This window comes from Cupressus sempervirens, chromosome 8, assembly GCF_028749045.1.
Source record: "Cupressus sempervirens isolate cs-2001-9-10 chromosome 8, ASM2874904v1, whole genome shotgun sequence".
Lineage (NCBI taxonomy): Eukaryota > Viridiplantae > Streptophyta > Pinopsida > Cupressales > Cupressaceae > Cupressus > Cupressus sempervirens.
The window spans coordinates 281,082,147-281,108,335 of NC_143125.1; the positions used below are offsets into that span (position 1 = coordinate 281,082,147).

The 26,189-nt window shown below is 31.5% G+C and overlaps 2 pseudogenes; one reads left to right on the forward strand and one right to left on the reverse strand.

The window, feature by feature from the left end:
* LOC149542533 (pyruvate decarboxylase 2-like) overlaps window positions 1-5,086 on the reverse strand; it is a 43,476-nt pseudogene extending 38,390 nt beyond the window's left edge.
* Window positions 5,087-17,146: 12,060 nt separating this feature from the next.
* LOC149542534 (protein CTR9 homolog) overlaps window positions 17,147-26,189 on the forward strand; it is a 57,714-nt pseudogene continuing 48,671 nt past the window's right edge.

A 26,189-nucleotide genomic window follows, 5' to 3' on the forward strand; every position in this document is an offset into this window, starting at 1 on the left:
ATTATAGAAAATCTAATTCTTTATATTGTATAATAAATAATATTTAATAAAGGATATTTAATTATAATTTTTTTTAAAGGTAAATATAATGATGAAATTTGATATTTATAAATCAATTAAAAAATTATTAAAAAATTATTTTATTTAATTAATGAATGTAAAATGATATTTAGATTATAGAAAATAAATAAAATAAATAAATGATATAAAAAAATATAGAGAAAATAAAAACTTTCCATGACAATTCATATATTAATTATTTTTATATCCACTATACTCAATTAAGTTCTCTTACATGAAAACAAAATAAAATTTAAATTTATCAAAATCTAATAATATATCATCCAAAATAAACAAATAATTAAATATATACATGTGTGTGTGTGTGTGTGTGCATACATACATACATACATACATACATACATACATATACATATATATATGTGTGTGTGTGTGTGTGTGTGTGTGTGTGTGTGTGTGTGTGTGTGTGTGTGTGTGTACATTTATACACACACACACACACACACATGTATATATATATGTGTGTGTGTGTGTGTATATATTTACATATGTACATATGTGTATGTATATGTGTATATATATATACATATATACATATATATACATATACATATACATATATATACATATATACATATACATATATACATACATATATACATATATACATACATACATACATACATACATATATACATACATATATACATACCACTAGTAAATTTGGGCTTGAATTTCGACACAAAAAGGTCAAACTTTTGACAAGAGTAGGTCGATAAGGCGACCAAGCTTGTTGTCGGTCTTTTTTGGTTAGATTTTTGCCACATACATTTTGCATCAAAATTTTGACAACATAAAGGTCGACTTATCGACACAAATTTTGTCTCATTCACTGGTCCAAGCTGAACTGATATTACCTCATTTGCCAGTAGTGCTCGTCAAAATTTTGACGTAAACCTTCATAGTGGTGCGTCAAAATTGCGATGAATCCAATTCACATTTCTCCTCTGGTGGCATATACGTGACACCAAAGTGGGCCAGTTTTGTGTCAAAATTTTGACCAAAATATTGCATTTTTGCCAAAATTGTGACGAAAGCGTTTTACATTTTTCTGTCGGTGCCATACTCGCGAAGCCAAAGTGAACCAGTTTTCATCAAAATTTCGACCAAAATATTGCATTTGTGTCAAAATTGAGACGAAGATATGTAGAAATTTCAATGAGCTATCCCATTTATTCTAAAATCTTTGCTCTCATAGGAGACTTCTAAACTGCACAAAACTTGATTCTAAAGCATAATTGCTTGGTGCATGAGAGTCAGGGTAGCGTGCACATTTCTATATCCACACCATTGTTTCGTTTGTCACATGATTTATTTCATACAAAATAATGGGAAGGAGGAAGAAATGTGCACGATATCCTGAGTCTCCACCGAGCAATTATGCTTTACAACTCAAATTTTGTGCAGTTTAAATGGCTCCTATGAGAGAAAAGCCTTTGTAATAATTGGCACAACACCTCTAAATTTTGGTTCATGTAGGGAAGAATAAAATTAGGAAAGAATTATTTATTAGGAATGAAGCCAATAATTTCATCTATTTTTCAAACAGATAAACGTGACAAAAAAACTTACAGTCCCAATCACATCATCATAAGAGCACATATATAACTATAACTATGTCTAAAACCAACATAATTTACAAATATCCACAATTCAAATATTATCCTTTGATGTTTTCTTTGATGCAAAGTATTAAGTCAACTATGTTATTGCCTTGGATGTAATATCGAACTGTCATTAGGCTAAAGACTGCAACAAGATTTACGATTTACAAATGCAAGAAAAACTACCCAACCAAAGTAGAAAATGACATGAAAAGTTAACAATCTATCAATTAACAATCTAGATGAAATATTTCTAGCAATTGAACTATACATTATAGAAACAAAAAATTGCCTTAAAATTGACACCTCACCAGTTGTTCATTTGCATCCATAATGGCTTCACAAAAGTTGAAAGCTTACGATTTGTCAACAACACAAAAAGCACTCGTAGTTCAGCTGCATCAATAAAACTAAAGTACTTCAATTGCATGGTGAGGGCAAGAGACTGTCAATATCGATTATGGAGTTGCAGATAGGTAAGAGATAAACATAAAAAGGTAGTACAAGATTTTAATAGCAATTGTGTTTATTTTATTATTTTACTAGATGAAAATTTTAGTGCTAATGCATGTCATTTGTCTTGTTAGGTGTGTTGATATTTGATTCAGTTTAGTTTGGATCACTTTTTAGTTCATTATTCTTGCATATAGTTATTGCATTTTTTTGCAACTAGAAAGAAAGATTTAGTAAACTAACTGAACCTTTCATAAAATGATGAATTACATGGATCCTTTAGAAACTCAATAATTGCAATTAAATAGCTGAAACTTGGACATCATGTATCATTTAGGGATTGCAAATGGATTTAGAAATTATTCTAAAATATTGTGTTTGTAGAAAAACACAAGAAAAGATGTGCAGTCAATAGACACTTAATAAAACTGATTTAAGTGCAAGTACTATGCAACCATTGAGAAATCCAAGTATGCTTAAGGGTTGAGGGTAGTAGGGAGGAATTATGTACGTAGTTAATAGTAGTGCAACATAGACTGGTTATGAGGGGCACTATGTTATACACAGTTCTACGTTATGGGCACTTTGTGGAATAAGCAATGACAAAGAATTAGGGCATCATTTAAGTATTCTAGGTGGTACTGCAAAATTGCTAAAATTGTTGCCACATGGTCTGGACAGAGAAATAAATTCCACATCCTTCAATCTAACCTTAGTTCTCTTTTGAAACTCTGAGTGGATTTGTGTGTTAAAGCTTTCCTAGCATTGATTGTAATAGCAAGAATGGATATTCAAAGACTATTGCAATGAAGGAAGTATCCTAGTAGAGATACAAATGGTATTGGGGAATATCAATGATGATGGAATAAAAGCCTTACAATCCTCTCAAGGTGATGGGATTGGGCCTTAAACTCATCCTGTACAATGCTTGAGCATATCCCAGTGTAGCTCCAACAGACCAACCAATTGATCCATACTGCATCTGAAACTTATACCTACAAAATCAACATTAGAATGAATCATTCAACATTGACAAAAGCCTTAAGAAAAATAATGTCACAAATTACTGATTCTTCAAACTAAACCTGATAACCAATTCCAAATAGGGGCATAAATAATTGCAATAAATTGTAGGAACTATTTTAGTGCAAATTTGCGACTTATAGGTAACAAGCTAGTTAGTTAGACAAATCATGTATGATAATTTTATGAACTTTGTTGTTCAAAATTTTGTTGTTCAATAGTTTCTTGGTTAGATCAACATTTTAAATCATACACTATGATCCATCATCAAAATAAATGAGTCAGAAATTTAATTATATAAACTTTTGCGAAAGATTTTGCATTACCTGCATTTCTCTGAGAGTTTAAGCTTATGGAAGTTGAACCAAGAGTCACCAGTTTCTACAATGACAACTGTCTCATTTGATAGCATGGCCTACAAATAAGAAGTGTTTACTCATTTATCTATAGGAACAAAAACAAAACCAAGGATTGAAGTACCAACTGAACATAAGTCATTTTATGATATGTAGTGATTCTCAATAATTTTACCTAGATGTGTTTGAATAACAATTTGACTCTAAGAGCCTCCTTTGGAGCACCTTTCAAGAGAACACTATGAGGCACAAATATATGCTAATAATTATTGAAGGCCATTGTATTGTGCTTCAACTTCTTTGCGATGGCTTCTAAGAAGTCTTTCATTAATATACACCCAAAAGTAGGTCCATTTGTGATAGTTACTAGATTAGTCTGCACAATTGTAACTTTCTCCTTCTTCAAGAGTAATGAATATCCCATTGAGCTATATTCATTAAAAATGGGCCCTGCAAATAAGTAAGCATCTATAGACTCAACTATTTCAGCACAAAATGCAGTATCGACTACACCCCAGTAAGTTCTTATGAAATGTGGAAGAGTCTCTGAAACTGTACCCTTAGTCGATGGCATTGCGGTCACAACATAACCTAAAGCATTTTTCAATTCCGTAAATGCATCTTTTTCCTTAACAAACCTTAGCTTTGGACCCCTAACCAACACTTGCTTAACTGTTGCATTTAGGAAATCTATAGTTGTTTCCACAGCTACTTCCAAACTTCTTGGATTGCTTAGCCTATAGTTCATGCTAGCCAAAAAAACTATTTTAAAAAAAAGTAACAAGTGGCTTCAAATGCAATGAGCAATGCAAGATTCTAAATAATGATGCTAAAAAAAGTAGAATCAAATCAAAAAGTCCATGTAGAAGAAACTAATTTACCTAAAAGGAGGAAAAAAGCCCACTTGGGAGTGAGCCATAATGGAATAGGCTCATCACAGAATGTATGGTGTGGAATGCCAGGGAGATTATAGCTAATGCTGATATAAACTGGCTTACTCTCAATAAGCACTACAAAAATGGCATGATCAGTAGCTTCACAATTTTTCTTAGTAGTTTTGGGTCATTAAATTGGATAGAAAATTGATAGTAAAATGTGAAAGAGAACACACATAATGTCACATCAAAATAAGTTTGCATCCTACATATGAGTATGCATCAAAACTGAATTTTTACCTCCTCAATCTATCTGTATCAATAAAGAAATAAGATGTTTTTGTAATACAAAATTCTTTAACCCTATTCGACTGTAATCTTTCAAACCTGCAAAATAAAACAAAATCCATAAGAACTAAAATAAAAGGATTTATTTCTAACAAAAAATCACATATGCTTTGTATATACCTTAGGACATGATACAAGCTGTTTCACAAGCAACACTAAACATTCCAATTTTTTTCTCATTTACTAGAGTGATGATAAACTATATGCAAAGTAGAAATAGTGCAACATAATAGATGATTAGTATCTAGAATTTTTAATACTAAAAATTATAAAGAATTTAATCCTTACAAGTGTCGTTGCCTAAGAGAATGCAACCCAAGTTTATCATGATCTCTGCAACATTCATTGCATAGGGAATATCCTACTTATTTGCAAACACCAATAACACTGCATCTTGTAGTTCATCTTGCAAGAACAAGAAACTTAAATGATAAAAAATAATTCTACGGATAACATGAAAATAATTGTTAAAAGAATGAGGCCAATTTTACACATAATAACCAAAGTTGCCACCCATGAGAAAGACATGAAATCTTCTTGATCCATTTTCCAATTGTATTTATACAATCCTAAAAATTCACTTTGATAGTTCTGACTAATTATTGTTGGAAGGATTTTATTTTCTTCATCAAACGAGTGTATATTGTAGTCTTGGCTTCTTGTATTTTTCAAGATAGTATCATTACTCGTCTAGTATTGTTCAATCTAAAAGGATGATATTGATATGTTGTTTTTCTATAATAGCCAAAACAAGGGGTTGTTAACCTTTACACAAACAAGGGATGAAAGCATAAACATAGGGCATCAACAACACAACAAAATAAACCTTTTCCTATGCACTTGGACAAAAGTCTAAGAAATGCTATTGTTAGGATTGCAACAAAGGAAACTCCACTACAACCTATCAAAAAGGCCCAAGATTGATTATTTAAGAGTCAGCATTATCAGTAGAATTTTGTTCAAAATAGAAGTGGGAGTAGTAACTTCAACAACATAGGCCACAAGGCTAGTGGATATCACACCTGAAATACGGTCTAACATCCAAAATTGTGACAAGAATGGAAGCGATAGAAGTCTAGCTCAGACCAATAGCATGAGAAGCATCAATATAATCAAAGAAAGTTTCTTCTTCATTAGAAAACAAGTCCTCAAAAGGAAAATCTAAAACATAATCAAAAGCTCTAATTGGAAATGGTCATTTCCCACGGCCCTCCATCAAGTGACAACACCTATCCAACACAAAATGGCAATCATTAGGCATGTATCCTATAGAGATGCAATCTCTACAAAAAAATGGAAAACTCTCATATTCAATGCTTCACCCGTGGCCTCTCATCAACCACGATTGAAGTGGAGAGATCTCTATTTCAACTAGAATACAAACATAGAATAGCCCAAAATTATACTAGATCCATCCAATTTTTGGAACTAGCAAAGGGAATTTCCAATGGTCTTGGGCAAAACAACTCACAAAAGTGAAATGAATATGAGGAAGGAAAACCCAAACATAACTCACATAGGTATAGCTCAATGTCACCAAACATTAGGGACTTCAAAGAATTAGTCACCCAATGGTGTAAATCTTAGAGGCACTAAAGACTCTAAGAATTTATAGACCATACTTATGCACTGATAAAAGTTCATGTTATCACCACAAAATAGGACAAACTTTGCATAAGACTTGACAGCCCAAGCATAGCTCCTTCAACCAAAATTTGATAGACAATTATCTAAAGCATTCAACGGGTTTAGAACCACCAACAAGAGAAAATATCCTAGCACCTAGAAGTGTAGCTTAGCGCTACACTAGGAGAGTCAAACCCCAACAAAAACCATCCAATGGATCTCTTCTGATGGGGTGTGTTATGAGTATATTAAGTTCCCCTCTTTCTCTAGAGTGGAAAACATCATGAATTTTGAGTTTAGATCTATGTTATGTAATACTGCTTTACTCATGTTTAGAGACCCTTACAGTATATTCAGAGATAATTATTATATTTACTCTATAATAAATGGCAATGTAATAGCATACTAGCATCAGAGTTCATAACTCACATCAAAAGTGGTTAGTTACACAAGAAGAAGCATCGAACATGGGACATGAGAAACAAATTCAGATTGATTTGTCCTCTATTATCAGAGGATCATAGTAAGGCACAACACAAATTCTCAAATATAAATAATAGTCAACTGTCATTTTACTTAGATCCCTATGAAAATGTAGCATTGAAATACAATATACATTGGATTTAGGAATTTGGTTGACAACCAAAATCAATTGAATTGAAATAAGAAACTTTACCAAAGAATCAACTAAATATGTAATTTTAAGCATATTTTGCTACTCAAAATGTTATGACTTCTTCCTTCTTGACCTTAAACTCATGACATTTTCTAGTTTTACAAGGGGAAACACGATCTCTCCAACTGTTAGTTCTAAATGGCTTCCACCTTAGGCACATAGAGTTTTTGAACTAGATAGATAAAATACACAGCCATGCTGAAGACCATGGAAATAGAGGATAACATGAAAAATACCAAACAACAAGTTGGATGATGATGAAGACTACAGTGAAGGTTGAAGATCCTAGACATCATCAATTAATACCAAACTACCAAATGGAGTATACAAACTTGAAAAGATAAGACACACCTTACAACTAAATGAAACTCTAGAAGATACCATCAAATGGCATGACATTGAATCATTACCAATAAATGAATACAATATAGAGAAGCTACTAGATATGGTATTTCTATTCATTTTTCAAATAAAAGAGTGCAATAGGTATGCAACCACAACTAAGGAAAGTGCAATTTCACACCATTTGCCATGTTGATGTTGAGATACTAACCTGTGCAATCCAATCTCCCAAGGAATAGATAGTACCACTTATCGCCATCTTTGCCAAAACAAAATTTTGTCATAAAGCGATGTTAGAATAGTTACTAAAATGGTCATAAATTATGTTGTTATAGTAAAAGAATACTTTAACTTAAGAAAAAAAACTATACAATATTAAAACATGATATTGTGCTTTAAAAACTAAAAAGGTATCTGTAACAAAGAACTTCATTTCGACTTGCTAATTGGTTGTCACTATTAACTATAAGCTTTCAAATTAAAATTTGAGCTTCACTTGGTTTCGAGAATAGTTAAATATTCTCTACTTAACAGGGCCAGCCACGTGAAGGTGGAAGCTCATTTGCCCCCCGCCCCCCCCCCCCCCCCTCGACATCACTCTAAATTCCCTATTAACATTTAATAACATTCAATTCATCCATTTTTGAAATATAACATTCAATCATTATAATCACATGATAACATTCATTAACACGTAAAATTCATAAACACACAACATTCATGAATAATTCAAAAGTAAGTCATTCATGAATAATTCATTAACACAATATTCATTAACACCCAATATTAATGAATAATATTCATTAACACAATATTCATTAACAATATTCAAGAGTAAGTCATTCATGAATAATCATATCTTTTTTGCTTTCTTTCTGTATCTTTTTTCATAAAATTTTTAAGAGGAATATCAATGTCCTCGTCATCCCCATTAACATTTAATAACATTCAATTCATCCATTTTTGAAATATAGCATTCAATCATTATAATCACATGATAACATTCATTAACACATAAAATTCATAAACACACAACATTCGTGAATAATTCATTAACATGCAACATTCAAGAGTAAGTCATTCCTAAATAATTCATTAACACCCAACATTAATGAATAATATTCATTAACAATATTCAAGAGTAAGTCATTCATGAATAATCATTTCTTTTTTGCTCTCTTGCCGTTTATTTTTTTCATAAAATTTCTAAGAGGAATATCAATGTCCTCGTCATCACTCTCCTGTATTGGTTCTAACACATGTCTCCTCCTCATCCGTTCAAGAACATCATGAGGCCATTGCACCAAAGGGGGGTCTGCTGCAATAAAAAGTACTCCATGAGTTAAATTCACACCATTTTATATTAGTGAATTACGAGTTTTATTTAAGTAAAAGAACTATAAATCAATAAATTAATTTAAAAGAACAAAACATAGATTTTCTTTACTTGAATGTGAGACATGATCTACCTAATGATCAGTCTGAACATCCTTCAGCACTCATTCAGCACGACATGATTCTATATCCTCAACACAAAAAGGTTACACCAAGTTCAATTAAAGATGTTAAATTGTATTAATAATTATATAATTAGTTTTAAATAACAAATGAGCACCTCCATCGATAGTACAATGCACATCAGGGGCTTCATGATGTTGCATATGATCTATGTCACGATTAATAGGCTTCATTACAATGTCATGCACATTATTATCAAATAAATTGTTGCTCAAGTATTCAATTTATAATATATATGTTGGCATATTTACCTATGCACTTGATGCAAGAGACTATTTGGTTGGGGCAATGGAAGTTTTCCGTAGGCATTCAGCCACTGCTACATAGCCTTGCTTGAAGGCAATTTTTTTGTGTTCTTCTGTGGCCTCCAGATTAAAATCAGCACCCTGCATTTTTTTATTAATTAAAAAAATTATTTCCATTTTATAAATCATTTTTCTTTGCAATTCATTTATTGCTACTTACAATGCGTGCTTTAATTTTCAAATATCCCCTAGAGCCAAGTCTATGCTGCCCAACCTTTTCTAGCCTCACCTTTGTTGCCTTTGATGTGTCTTGAAATCTATGAAAAGTTTGAAATATGTTAGATGATATAGATATAAAGATCAGTACTAAATGGTGGATTATTATACGGTATGAAGGTTTTAGCATAAAGTAGCATGTTCCACCAAAAATATGAAAAAAGAGAAGAAATTATAGCATCATACCTTTAATTGACATGTGTAATCATGCTATTTATCCATGGAGTTCATGCTAAGTATTTATCCATATTCTAACATGCCTCTCCATAAAATTACACATCAATTTTGACAGTCTATATTATCCATTGTCACACAAAGTAAACGATAAGCTAAAAGTTGAAATAGCTAGTAGATTTTATAGATTAAATTTTTATCCCTACATTCCACACTCAAAGTGTTTTTATCCCCAAGGCTAGAATAGGTATAAACTTGAGGGCGGATGTCAGATTTAAGATTGTTTTAGTAGCATTCCTTTTTACCCGTACCTGAAAAGTAAGTATTTTTTTCTTTTCAATTCAAAATACATCACCTTTGTGCATAAAGTGCTTCTTTAGCCTCCACACTGCATGGAACTGATTTTATAAATGGTGGTTGTAACTGAAACAAAATCCCCACTGATTTGCTAAGATAACTAGCAACTAATAGGAACTACCTAGCATTGTTCCAACAAAAGACTCATGACTTAAGACTTGTCTTAATCTATGTTAATTTTGATTGCTTCTAGCAGTGGAGCACCATTCAGAATGTTTGAGAAGATCAGAAACATTACATCATAGTTTGGAGGATGTTTCGTATAGTCTACATCCACAATAAATTATTTAAAAATTGACACTTGGATAGAAAACTATTTAGATAAGCTTCAACTATTCTTAAAAGTCACATAGTAAAAGAAGAATTAAGGATAGAAAAAAATAAGAAGTCAACTTTAACACTTTTACTGTAGAAATTAAGAAAATTAGTACGAGAAAAAATTGTCACAAGAACTACCAGTGGCCATTATAATGGTATCTCCTCCCTCAAAGGATGTTCTTGTGGTTCCTGAACATCAAGGTGTGGTGCCTGACTAATTACCCCTATAGGATAAGTTATATGAGGAAATGAATGTGTGGCCAAATGCTCTATGTACTAGGGAGTGACACCATCATTCACTACATCTAGAAAGTAGTCCCACCTATAAATGGTAAGGCCACTAACATCTTCCATACATCTAATTGTGTCCAATTTAGGAGAACAACCTTTCTTTACCTCCTTGGTGAAGCAGGTGTAACTATAGTACTCCTGTGGTATACTATATTGATAGTTGAACTGTCTCTAGACATGGGTTAGCGGAAATCTCTCTATCTTCAATGAAGAATGGCCATTCAGTGGCTAAGATACCAACATGAATCCTAGCTAGGAGAAGACATCATCTTATGGCTCTATGCCTAGCCATGGTCTATAGGTAACATACATAATGTCATCCAAATGAAGTCTCGAATAGTTTGTCTTACCTAGTGTAGGCTAGATAATCTCTCCACAATACCAATAAATATAAATCTACAAGTGTTGTTGTTAGTCCTCAAAGATAGGAATGTGATTGTTGTCTTTAACTTGTGTTTTTGGCATTGAACGTGATGCTTATTACTTTTAGGAGACTGACCATTAGCAAAATTCTTGCAAAGTTTTTCAAAAAAATTGTACTTGTCATTACAATTACTGAATATCATTTATCACCTATACTGCTAACACATACAACTATGGTACATCTGGTTGAGAATTACTATATTTTCAAGACATAATATAGCTATATGTGAAGTTATAAGTGCACTATTTATATCTTATGTAGGATTTATGCCCAGATTGAGATATATACAGTTGTGTTAGCATTGAGATTGAGATTTATAAGCAATTGTGTTAGCATATGAATTTACGATTTATAAGCAGTTGTGTTAGTTATATCTTATGTAAGATTTATGCCCAGATTGAGATTGAGATTGATATTTATAAGAAATTGTGTCAGCATATGAATTACATACCTTTCATCAATAGATAGATTAAATTGAGCTAGTTGAAATTGTTGATACTGAAGTTGAATCCTAAATTTTCTCATTAATGTACTAGTAGTTAATACTATTGCATACCTTTTCGGATTTGCTTGCATACTTTCTTTTGGATTTTTTGGTGTACTTTCTTTTGGATGTTCCCTTTTCTCCTTTGCATCCAAAATGAACTCATTCCAGTCACTCACTAAAACAAAGGGAGGACACTCGTACTTTGGGTTTAGGACGAGGCTCTTTCTATATGTGTCCCTCACAACCTTAAGATGTCTGGAAGCTTTTTGTAACAATTTCTTTTGATCAAAAATATTACTACCAAACTCATGCTCTATATCTTTGATGAGCTCATCTTTTAATTTTTGATCTTGGTAGTTCCACCTTTTAAGAAAAAACACAAAATTGTTAGATATAGCTAGTATAAGAAAAGACCCAAATGAAAGGAAACATGTTGCACCAATTAATGATATGAAAAAAAAAAGGGATAAAATTAGTTTAGTTATGATGTTCCACCTTTTATGTATGGTGGGTCCGAATCTTCGCAGCGTGAGGTCATAAAGCCTCCTATAAAATGTATTGTTTCCTGCAAAAAAATGTCATGGGATAATTAATAGTAAGAACCATTAAAATGAATCATGAGAAGAATACTTTTTATAGTGAATAAAAAATATATAAAATGAGATACATTTCATCTTTTTAGTGATCTATTTCAGGGTTGGAGGATCAACTTGACCAAAATTGACCAAAAAAGAAGATTGGAAAAAAATTTAAAATGTCTAAAATCAGTCAAACTCTACCAGGGTTCTATTGCTGCTGTTTTGAAACTAAAAAATGTACCATTTGATGGATTAGTAATAATAAATTAATTTAGATGACCACTAAATCAAAAAATACCTGGAATAATTAGTTTCAACATTATGTGCTCTCTCTTTATGGACAACCAAGGAGGTATTTTATTGTTGATAACAAAAATAGGCCACACTGAGTAAGTAGATCTCATCTCTCCATAAGGATTGACACCGTCTGCTGCCAATGAAAGCTTGAGATTATGAGGTTCTTCTTTAAAGTGTAGCCATTTTCCCTCTAATTCCTTAAATGCCGAACCATCTGTAGGCATTCGCATAATGTCATCTTGACTTCTATTGCATGCATGGTAATCCATAAATTGTGCCAAGATATTGCACTTGAATAATCGTTGCAGACGTGGAATAACGGGAATATGCCAAAGAACCTTGTGAGGCACCTTTTTTGTTAATCTATCTGATTGATATCTACTGATATGACAAGTAGGGCATTGTGTTGCAAATTCATGATTTTTATGATATATAATATGATCGTTCGGACATGCATCTATTGTTTGATACTCCATTCCAATATCTTTCATGATGGCAGATAATTCTCGGTATGAGCAAGGTAGAATGTTTGATGGTGGTAACAAACACTCACCTATCAACCTACAACCAAAAATATAATTTCTTAATTTAAAGAATATTAATTGCTACACGAACCCAATGTTAATTGTAAGGGAACTATGAGTAAAATAATGAAAGAAGATGGCATACCTTAACATACGTGTCATTGCTACATTGGATAAACCATTGATAACCTTCAAGTTCACCAATAGCAATACAGTGGCAAGAAGAGTTATTTTGGAGCCTTCATATAGGGACTAGTGGGCCTTCTCAAGTAAAGGTACATCAAACTCTGCATCATTATCACCATCATCATTATCATCATTATCATCTTGATCATCGTGATCATTTTGATCATCATGATCTTCATCATCCTAATCTTCTTCCATGGTATGATTACCTTCTACTTCAATATTCACACCTCCATGTTCCCTCATTTGGAAATCCGCATTCTCCAAATTGTCATGGTCCATAACATGAAACTAAGGGATGTTGACCTATATGAAAATGATGACCTTATATTAACCATGACCATGATGTCATCATCAAATCATGTCTTATGTAATTTATAAACTATTAAAATACATACCAATGTGCGATACTCATTTCCCCATTCAATGTGACCATGTTGCCTACAATGTTGCTCAGCTGTTTTGATTAGATATCTTCAAGTCTTTTAGCCCTTACACATTTTGCAAGGACAATAAAATTTTCCATCACCTTTTCTTTTTAAGTTAGACCATAGTCTAGCAATTGTCTCCCTATTTTTTTGTGCATTGATATCATCAAACATGGTCTTTCTTGAATGTAATGACTTGTTGGTGGAAGAAGGATGATTTGTTTGCAACTTGTAGATGGAGTAGTAAGAGGAAGACTCATATAAAAAGGAGTTAGGTCTCTAAACCAAGTAGGAGTTAGGACATGTTGGAGTGAGGTCAGCCCAAGATATTTTGGAATCTTGAAGAACCTAGTAAAGGGTATCTGGAAAGGTGAAAATAAACAAGTATTTTTAAAGCTACAAAGGAGGAATCGAGAGCATTATAAATAATGAAGAAGAAACTTAAATCCATACAACTTCACCTCTATTTACAATTAGACCTTTCTGCAAGTGAAATATGACAATATACAAAATTTCCAATCACATTTTCACTTAAAAAAGAACACCAAATATACCTTTGCTACAATATCTTCTTCAAATTCTTCACTATCAAATTCTTTAGAACTATAAACTCCTATGCAGAAAAAAGATGAGATGTAATCAGTAATTTTTGATGGGCAATATTTAAACAAATCAACTATCAAAAAAACAATTTATGAAATTCAATTGCTTTATTATGTACTGAAGACTTGGCAAGATGTTCCCAAGTCTATCTATAGAATGCCTATCTGCATGGTTGTTTGCAAATAGTCTAGTATGGTGCCGCTTTTGAACAACAAAAAATATGACTGGGGCTGGTAATTTGGCTCAAGAGATGCACAAGCTTGTTGACACCACAGAACTTTTAGTTCATCATATACCATTCAGCTATCTTCTTTAACAAAATCCAAAGAGAATACAAACAAACTAATGAGCTGTGTCTATCTCAATTGAATAGCAAGTACTATAGTGAGTATTAGGAAACTAACCTTGCGAATAACATCCAGTTCATAAAGTATTAGGAAAGTGACCTTGCTAATTAGTTTGACATAGATTGGTGAATAGAAAATTCATAATAAAAATCTGATTTTTTTCCACACTTGTTCAAACCATATACTGAAACAACAAAAAATGAATTGTATACAAAGACCATATTGTAGGCTATCCAAGTTGAAAGTGAATAGATGACCTTTATGGGGTGCTGTACCAAGCGGAGCAAGTATGTGAGAGCTTGAAGATGAAGGGATCCTATTTTAGGGCCAATATTTGGTGGTTTCGAGGAGCCAAGGGAGAACCTTTGATGCTAAGTCTTAGTTATGTAGACTTTGGCGAATCTGGTGAGCTTTCTACGAGTTTGTACCTATTGTATCAACAGCCACTATGCCCTATTTCAGACCTTCAATATTCTGATTGACATCAATTATAAGTGTGCATCCAGATGTTAGCTACAATTGATTGGGGTGGCTTTTAGTGTGTATCAGTCTAATTTGACATGTGTGATGGCAATATCAAGGTGTTATCAGTATCTTACATTATTTAGAAGAGGTGTAGTTCAGTGGGTAAATGTTTGATCATTGTGGGAATGGTATTCTATGCTTTCTGTTAGGTTAATTTGTGTTGTTGCAGCAGTCTGATTTTATAATTTGAATGTTGTATCAGTTTGTTTCAATAATGTTCTTGTTATTTTGCTATATTGTAATGCATCTCGCTATAATGTCCCCTTTTTGACATGACATTCAATAATAAAAATAAAAAGTAAAAATATAAAAAATTAAAATAACATGTAATATAATTATAATTTAATTAAGTTTAGTGAATGATCAAAATGAATGCAATAAAGAGTTATGAGTATTGAAGGATTAAGATATAAAGGAGAGACCATTCTATGAGAAGAGAACATGAAGGAAGCAAACAATCATTTGGAAATAAATTATTATTCCGTGAGGCAACAATGAAGGGTGGCGACTCAATTCCTTTTGAAGGGTGGCAATTCTTTTATAAATAAAATATAAAAGGAAGATCAATAGAAATTCACCATCAAATGTTATTTCATTCAACTAGATACAAAATTAGAAATCCATTCAAGAATCAATTTATGAAATCATTACACACCAATATATCAAAGTAGCATTCATTCAATCATCACTATCAATATTTTTTAAATCATCAATCCTGAATCCATCAAAGTAAACCATTCAGTTGTCCACCTATCATCAATTGGGAATCAAATATCAAAATAACCAAACAATCAAACCAGCAAGCAAATAATCAGTCACTTATACAGGCAAATATCAACTATTCGAGTATCAACCATTCTAGCATCCAATCATTTAAATATTTATAATTAAGACATCAATTGGTTAAGCATCCATCCATCAATCCTTCAAGAAACGATAATAAAGAGAAATCAGACAATTGACAATGATCTATCAAATACATCAAGATATTGGTTTTGAATTCTAGTTAGTACTTGCAAACTGGACAGGTTTTGGGCCCATAGGGTAGGCTAAGGATTTGAGGCAATATTTATGATACATATTCCACAAAAATTAGCATAATTGGTATAAATACTAGGTCGTTGCTGCAGAGCGTAAAAACTAGTTGATTAAGACATTTAGCAATTCCTAATTTGGGTACTCCATTTCAATTTGTTTAAATTGTTTTGTCCAACGTAGGTTGATGCTTTTTAGTTTCAACATTGAAACCCAAAGTGTCATATTTGGTAGGAATGTTTGTTCTTATAGCCTTAAATTCATTGACTGTGATTTTAAGAAAAATCTACGGTGAGACTTCTTTTTCAGATGCATGATGAGAAATGATTTCCACATTGAAAAGTTTTATGAGAATTCATAGGTTCAATAGCTATGTCTTTTCTAGGGCTTATAGCATCTCTTCTTTTGAATTTATGCAAGTGACAAAGTATGAGAAGGGTAGACTTTAGCAATGGCTATTGCTTTTGTTATTATTCCATTGTTTATTATTTTTCTTATCTCATATCTATGTTTATTTTACATTTTACATTTCCACATAAATTGTAGCCTGAGGGGCCACACCTTTTTGTATTGATTTAAGAAAAAAGATCACACATAAGGGTGCATCTATAGCTAACTACTTAACATATAGAATAATACTAACAAAAAGGTTCATATTCATTCTCAAACATATTAAATTGTACATTAGCATAGCCACCAGGGCTAGCCTCCAAAAGCAATCTAGAAAATTTCCACTATTCAGAAGGGTGACAAGAATCATAGTCCATCTTGCAAAAAACATTTTCCAGATCGATACACAGGCTTTCTCAAGAGTATAGAGAATAGCCCAAGCTTCCATCTAATTTTTAGAATGAGTACTTAAGGAAGTAGAAAAGGAAAACTTAAACAGGGCTTAAAGTTCCACTACTAGTACCACCCATTCCCGTTGGACATGGATTACTCCTTGAAAACCCATCTATATTGATTTTGAGGAAATCATTTGGGAGGGGAGACACTAACCTAGATGGTTCAATTTCTTGACTTGCTAAACTCTGGGACCAAACCTATTTTGTGAAGAAAGAGAAAAGCATTGATCCAAGTGATTAGCAATGTGGAGATCCAAATGAATAGTTGACTGAGATAGCTCTTGTTTCAACAGACCACCCTCTCATGAAATCTCATTCATATTATAATCTTGCACGATCTTATCATAGCAAAGGTGATTATGAAATTGCTGGCCGCTACTACATGGCATCAGACAAGGAAAGCCAGAAGCCACAAGATTTTGTGTTGCCATACTTTGGGTTGGGACAGGTTAAATGAAATTGGGAGATCTTAAGAGTTCTCTCTCAAATTTTGAAAAGGTTCTGGAGGTTCACCCTGAGAACTGTGAGAGCTTGAAAGCTATAGGCCATATATATGCTCAACAAGGGCAGTGAGAGAAGGCTTTGGAAATTCTAAGAAAGGAAACTCGCATAGATCCACGTGATGCTCATTCCTTTATTAAGATGGGTGACTTATTGATTTCAGCAGACCCCGGTGTAGCCTTAGATTCTCTTAACACAACAAAGTCTCTTCTGAAGAAGAGCAAAGAAGATGTACCCATTGAATTGTTGAACAACACTAGGGTTCTTCATTTTGAGCGTGATGAACTAGAGTTGGCTCAAAAAACTTTCATGGAGGCATTAGGAAATGGTGTTTGGGTTGAATTCATCAATAAAAGCCCCAGTATATATTTTGAAGTTTTTCTTGTGTGTTTAAAGGACATGACATTCTTCCATCAACTAGAAGAAGAAGGTGTTTCACTTGAGTTGCCATGGGATAAAGTAAAAACACTATTTAAATTGAGTTTCTTTTTGAATACCATTTAAATATAATTTAAAATATGAATTTATCCATGAGAAATCCAATGAATAGGTGCTCCTGCATCATAGAAAGAGATGCTGATGCAAGGTATGATGTTACTGACTTCCCTCTTAGCACCCTAGTCCACCAACTCATACATGAAACCATGGGGCAAACAAGAAAAAATGTTGGATTTAAAAGCTTTTTTGATCGGTTATTAGGAGTATGAATGAGGTCTGCATGTCAGATTCAAATGAAGCCCTAAGATTCATTCAAAACCCCCACACCAATATCGACATAGGGGCTTCGAGTGAAGCCCCTTGGGACCTTCATTCAAAGATTTGGCTTCATTTGAAGCCCCTAAAATTTAGCTTCCCCACTTTCCATCTAATTTCTTCATTATGGAAAGTGGGAACCATTATTGTGGCACTACCCAGGAACAAAATTTTATCACCTAATTTTCCTTTTGTTGACTTCATGATCTTTCTATGAAGAAAATAAAATAATAACTAACATTTTCTATGTTTCAAACTTCTATGTTGACTAAAAAACATCTACTGAAATAACTTTATTTGACAAATTCCATTAAAAAATTATAACCTTTTTCAACCTAGACTTATATTAGACATTTTATAAGTTACACTAGATTAACATGTTTAAAAGTAACTACACATATCTAAATGTGTGCACTACATAAGTGTGCGATAAAAATATATATGTATATTTCAATCTATCTTGACATATGTTCATAATCACTCATATGAAAAGGAATGTATTCAAATATTTCAAGGTCATCTTTGTCATTTGGCTCCCCAAAAATGTGCATACAAGTAACTAAATATTATAGAAAGTCAAGTATTCAAACTATTTGCTAAATGTTACAAGTGAATCATAGATCGTTCATTGTTGAATATATAAAATATTTCATTTACCACAGAATAACTATTTTCTAAATGAAAACTTTCATACATGGGATGAAGCATTTTGGTTGTTTGAAAGTCTATTGGACATTGTGAGCTTGCATAAAAAATATTACAATAGTCCTTGAATGCTTGAATGTTCTTTTTTCACCTATAAGTAGTGGTGAATATAGAAATAATGAGACATTTTATTTAATCTACTATATGGATTTGAAGCAAAAAAAATTATTATGGCAACTCAATGCAAAGGAAAATCAATATATTTAATTTAAAATAGTCTAAAATGTGTTCATACAAAAACTATAAATGATTATCCCTATTTAATTGATCTTTATATATTCCTAGTTTTTCAGCTAATGACCAGCCAAATGAAGCCCATAAAGACAACAAGACACAATTTATACCCAAATTAGCATTTTAGAATATTATGAGTGAACCACTTTTCTTTCTTTGTAGCCTATTTTATCTTGGAAATAGGATACCAAATCATGTTGTTATCCTTGATTTATAATCTTATCCTAGTTGATATTTTCTAACAAAAAATTCAATAATCTATTTAGATAACTTGTCTTTTATAGTGTTAACCATTCTCCAAAAATACATATTTTTTTTCTAAAAATATCTTCGAACTCAATGGAAAGCTCATGATTCAACTACCTCTTGTCTCCTATTGAGGTATTTTGGGGATGATATAATAAATAATTCATTCCATCCTACATTGGTAATACTTCTTATTTGGTGAATACATCATTTCATCAAAAAGATTCTTTGTGTGGTAAACCTTTAGTATTTTACCTATACAGTAGATAGATCAGAAGCAACAACATATTTAAATAAACTAAATATCTCTAGAAACATATATGTATATATGTAAAATGTAAATCAAATCAATCTAGAATATTTTCAAGATATAAGTTAAATTCTCATGGATCATTTAGAAGTCATATGTCACAAAAATCTTCAAGTGGGTTACAATTTCTTATTTTTGAAAAATAAATCAAATATTGAATAAATTTGAACCTAAGATTTATTTAAAATAATTTTAAGATATATATTCAATAAAAAAATAAAAAAATAAAAGATAATAGAACTATATCATTGAACATAAGAGGAACAAAATTTCATCACTTGATTTTCCTTTTGTTGACTTCAAAATCTTTCTGCGAAACAAATAAAAAACAAATAACATTTTCTACGTTTCAAACTTCTATGTTGACTACAAAACATCTTCTCAAATAACTATATTTGGTGAATTCAATTTAAAAGATTAGAACCATTTTCAACATAAACTTATACTAGATTTTCAACAATTTTCAAACTTCTATTTTGACTACAAAAGATCTCTTGGAATATAGATCATCCATTGTTGAATATGTAAAATATTTCATATACCATACTATTTAATCTTGCCAGGCTATTTGAATAGCTACATGACATTGAAAAAGAAAATCTTTTGTACAGGCTAATATTGTTCAAGTTTCTTGATTATGTGGATGCATATCTATGATTTGCAGCCATGGCCTAGGCTTGAAATGAGATCCAACTAAGCCTAGAATTGATTGGGGAGGCACTTAAGGTGGACAAAACCTCAGTAAATGTGATTACCATGCTTGGCAATCTAGAACTGAAAACAGATGACTGGCTTAAAGTAAAAGAAACAATTAAAACTGCACAAAATGTATCAGATGGTAAGGATGCTTATGCTGACATTTCTCTTGGAAACTAGAATTATTTTGCAGCTTCACGCAATGAGAAGAAGGATCCAAATGCGGAGGGAATACATCTTGATAAGGCTAGGGAACTGTATTGTAAAGTGTTGGCTCAAAGACCTGGAAATGTCTATGTTGCAAATGGGGCAGGCATTGTGCTAGCCGAAAGGGGTAATTTTGATATTGCAAAGGAAATTTTCACATAGGTTCAAGAAGCTGCAGCAGGAAACATCTTTGTTCAGATGCCTGATGTGTGGGTATATCTAGCACATGTTTACTTTGCAGAAGGACAGTTTGGGCTTGCAGTGAAAATGTATCAAAATTGTTTGAGAAAATTCTATTTTGGCACTGACACCCAAATTTTATTATATTTATGTAATACCCCGCCAAGGGATCCAAAGAATTTCACTAAGTTTGCCAAAGAAGTTTTTTTAAAACATGAAAGTAAAACTATTCATAACACTTGCGGAAGTAATAGAAACAATTTGAATGAAAGTAACATAACATAGATACATAACAGATTACATTCTTTAAGGATCCCTTAACGTTGTATCACATCTAAATTAACTATTCATCTAACATCACATCCTTATGAAATAACAATGATACATCCAATGTTCCTAACCAATATACAAGTGTCCTTTTAGAATTTATATTTTAGTTTAGCTTAATCATCCACTGCACATTTTAAAAGGTATAAAAGAGTAATCATCCATGTAAATAAAGTTCATCATCATCCAATATTAATCCATGATGCAATTAAAGTAAACGAAACCACATATCATACATGATACATAATCATCATAAAGATATAAACATCCATCATAAAAGATAACCATATATCATAAACATAATTAACTAAGTGCATGGTTCCTCCCAACCATAAATAGCATCATTAGACCATCGTGGATCCTAGCCATCCCTCCGTGCATAACATTCCAAAGCACCGAAGAGATCATCGGTATTAACATAGTAGAAATGTCACTCCTAAAACATCCTACTAACATGCAAAGTAAAGCATAGGATATCATCATCTAACATATGCAAATCATCAATATAAGAAACATACCAATAAATACATCCATCATAAGGTATATCATCTATCATAATGCTCCATGATAAAAAAAAAGATAAATACCAACCAAAAATACTCCAGCCACAATGTCTTAGATGGATCTCAAATGATAAGAGTGGAAAAACACTACCACCCGACCGCATGGAACCTAAGTGGTCCACTCCCACCGTGCTGAGGAGATAATCTCAAGTCCCAAATAGGCTATCAAAACCACAAAGAAAAAATTTCTAATAGTCCAAGAATCCTAAAAGTATACTACTCAAAGGTTCCAACACACACAAAATTGACATCTAATTCCCAGAGGCACAACAATGACATGTAGGAAACCTACTATGCAAGCGGAAAAGTGTCATCGCATTTATCACGTACAAGTTACCCTGGCAGTTAGCTAAACTCCACAAGTCCATATTGATCTCATGCGGCCGCTAGTATCCTCTCATATTGATGAGGCATACTACGAAATGCACGGTTGCAACCATGTGTTCTCACTACTCCCATCCTAGCCTGTACAAGCACTCAAGGCATGGGCGAGAACATCAAAAAAAAATATTTTTTTAGGTTCATTTAATCCCCATTTAGTGTGTAAATGTTATCACTTATTAACCAAACTTACAATGAGTTACCCTGGCAGCCACTTAGGGCCCCAACCCCCATTGCAAGCCACTTCTTGACACTACAAGTAGATTACCTACCCTAAGCTCATGGAATCATAAATCACCACAGTCCTGTACAAGCGACTGTAAAGAAAATCCAAAAGATAATCCATAAAAAAGAATCATCAAATATCCACAATATAAGCACCAAATATCCATAATAAGAATCATCAAATCTCCAAGATAAGAATCATCAAATCTCCATGAGCATCTGAAAAAGAATCCATAGAAAATCATGATCACAACAGTTCTCTATTGGAAACTGAAGGCATCACTGATAATCATAATAATGATTGGTTCTCAATAACCAAAATATATTTCAAACAAATCACAATATTCATTGGCTCTCAACAAGCAACCAAGAATATCTCAAAATCATACTGATCGAAGACTCCAAAATGGTTGAGTCAAACATGTCACAACATGACATCATCAAGATATAAATCCACATTTCAGTCCCATCATGGTGATTAGAAAATAATCCAAGGATAACTGATTGATGACTCAAAAATGATTAGCTCAAGTGTCTCATACACATACATCTCATCTTCACACATGAAGACTGATGAACAATAACAATCAGTAAATACAAACATTTCATAGAGCATATGATCACATTACCATGGTTGGGTTTATAAAGATCGAGACCAAATAAAATCAATATGCTATCACATCTCATAACCCCCGAGCCTCTGGTAACAACCTAGGACTGGTCAACACTAGTTAACCCAAAACCCAAAACAAGAAGCATATAGAATACACAATGCAAACACATATTTTAGTTTTCTAAATTCACATAGTTGAATAATGTGTAGGGGTTTCCAGTTTTCTGTTTGCAAGTATACTTTCAAGTGTCTTAAGTTTCATCATTTGACCTACAAGTCAACTCAATTGATTCCTTGATAGCATTATCCTTCCATTATTAAGAATTACATTCTAAGAATAACTTATGGATTAATATTTACTCATTAAATTGATAATCATTGATCCTTAATTAAATTATTATTTTTATTTAACTATGATCCATATTCTAATTGATTAACTCTTCTCTAATGTTACTACAACTTTTCGAGATAATCAAAAGATCATTATTCGTTAAATTATAAGAGAATCAATTATCAACCTTCGAATAAGAAGATTATAACTTTATTAAAATGATCAATTAAATCAATCAACTAACATAGGTACACAATCCATGGCCTTTAAACATTCTAAAAGTTTTCAATTAAATATTACTAAGCCTCACTATTAAAACATAAAAGGTCATTATTTAAGTCATTAGAATAAGACCTACCAACTTTGATATCAATATTTTTTTTTTACAATCTTGTTAAAAGAATTATATCAACTAAATCTCTATTACATAATTATTAATCAAATCCAATTAACTCTAGTTAATTGATTTAATTAATAATTACACAACCATACCATCAACCTAATGAATATCAGTTGGCTAATAACTAACTATAATTTGTACATTAAAAGTCATACACAAATATTCATATTCATAGATCAATAATAATGACTAGTTAATATTTAATAACAAGCTATATTGGAAATCTTAATAGTAATTCTATAATGACCACATTCATCATTCTATCCAAGAATACAAATTATTTCCTTAACAAATTTGTATTATCGATAGTCATTTCTAATAAGACTCTATCACACAACTATACTCCAAATCCAAAACTAATATCTTTTACAAATTTCAATAAAATAATCTCCACTAGGTTAACCCTAATCTAATTAATTACAACTATTTAAACCATTTATACTATTATTTATTAATAGTTTGTTAGACCCAACAAACATTAATAAATAATAAACTCATCAAAACTATAAATAATCGATTTAGAGAACTTTACATAGACTTTATTGGTTAACTCTAATCACCATTAAGGTATTTCAATAGTTTGTTTAATAATACATCATGTATTATAATAACATAATAACTCAAATCGTAGTAATGTTATAACAATGTTATAATGTAACCATGACATCTAGTCAATAGATCTTAACCAATATCGTTAAAGTCTCTTAATTAAAAATCATCATAATAATCATCATTAAATATCTTTACCACCCCTTAATTATGTAATATATATTAAATAGTATTTAATATATATTAAATAATATTAAAAGTCCACTATATAAACTATATTAAAATCTCTTTTCTTTTAATTTTTCCACGTTTAAAAATCCATTTACTTAGATTGACTAATAATTAATTACCTAATCTTAATTAAATTTGATTTAATTAGATTAGATAATAAACCATATAAAACTAATGCATAAAAATAAGATTCTACTAAGGGAACATTGCAATAATATCTTTAATTCATTCCATACTTTGATATATATTATTTTTGTGAAGTTTAAGCATAAAGAACTCTTGGTTATGGAAAATGGAGAAATATCTGTCCTTGAATAAAATAGTCCCAGTATGAGGGCCATATCTCCCTAATGAACCGTTGGATCGGGCTGAAATTGAAATATGTTGGAGAGGGCCAAGTTGCGCCATTTCTAATTAGAGCGATCGAATAAATTCGATCATGATAAAAAGTTATGAATGACTGAGTTCAGGTCTATCCAAGGTGCAGCGACATGACAATTTGTGATGAATTAAGAATTTCCTCTTAAAAGGTAGTTGTTCTCTAAATTTATCCAATAATTTCACTAATGGATTTGGCCATAAATCTTGAAACCATTTTCAAATCTATTTCAATTTGATTCTAATTCAAACCCAAACCCGTTTAGATCTAATTTCTTCCTTAATTGGATCTAGGGTTTTCTAATGAGTTCTCTATTGTTTTCTTTTCAACTCTATATATCTAAATTCTAATTTAATTATAGATTCATTCACAAGAAGTATTCACACATATAAGAGATATGATGAAGATAGGAAGAGAAATAGTGCAAATAGGATATGAGATTATCACGAGTGCACTTGGACACTGATGCTAATCTGCCATGCCTCAAAAGTCCATAGAAAATCTCTTCCTTCTCTATCATTCGCAATTTCTCCAAGATCCAAGCCAACCGAAAATATCCAAGTGACTAGAAGAGCTAGAAGAAGCATAGAAACATATAAAAAATATATGAGCATATGAGCTTTTCCAATGCAGGTAAGCTTTGAAGCTTTCATTTTAGCTTGTAGCTTGTAGCTTCCATTTAAGCTTTCATTTAAGCTTGTAGCTTGCTCCAAACACACTAAGAGAGCCTCTATTTAAAGGCCTCTAAGATGCATCTAGAGTGTCTCTAGAAACAACTAGAAGATAAGCATGACAACCAAGCATGGGTCTTCTTCAACCTTCTAGATAAGTCTTAAAGTTGTAGACACCATGTGCTCAAATAAAATACTAACTTCTAAGTGTAGACAACTAGGGCATTCTTAGAGTGCAAACCCCTATGTTGTCTACATGAAAATTCTCAGAAATTTGCAAACTCTTAAATATTAAAATAATGCACAATCATTAATATAATATTTATTTTATTCTTTCCAATTTAATTTATTAATTTATTAAATCTCATGCACTAACTTTAATAATTCCACTTTTCAATCTTAATATATTTATATTTTAATCATATGAGATTTAGAATCTTTTAATAATTTAAATATATTTTTCACTTTTAAATTTCATTTTCTAAAACTTAATTGCTAAAATATTTATTAGCTTTAATAATATTATTATTTAGTCATTTATTTAAAAATGAACTACAAATATATTATTATTAAAATAAATATTGTCACATTCCAAATTTAAACTTTTAATTTTTATTTTCAAATTTAATTATTTTTATTTTATTAATTTTTCAATTAATTAAATAAAATAAATATTAAAATACCATATTAATTTTCCATTTAATTAAACCATTAATTAAATCTTTTAATTAGGCTTAATTAATAGAAAATATATCAAAGACTCACAAGGTAAAATATGAAAACCCATCATAGCCAAAATACATACAAAATCAAACCAAGTGTTAATATCATGAATTATGTCATCT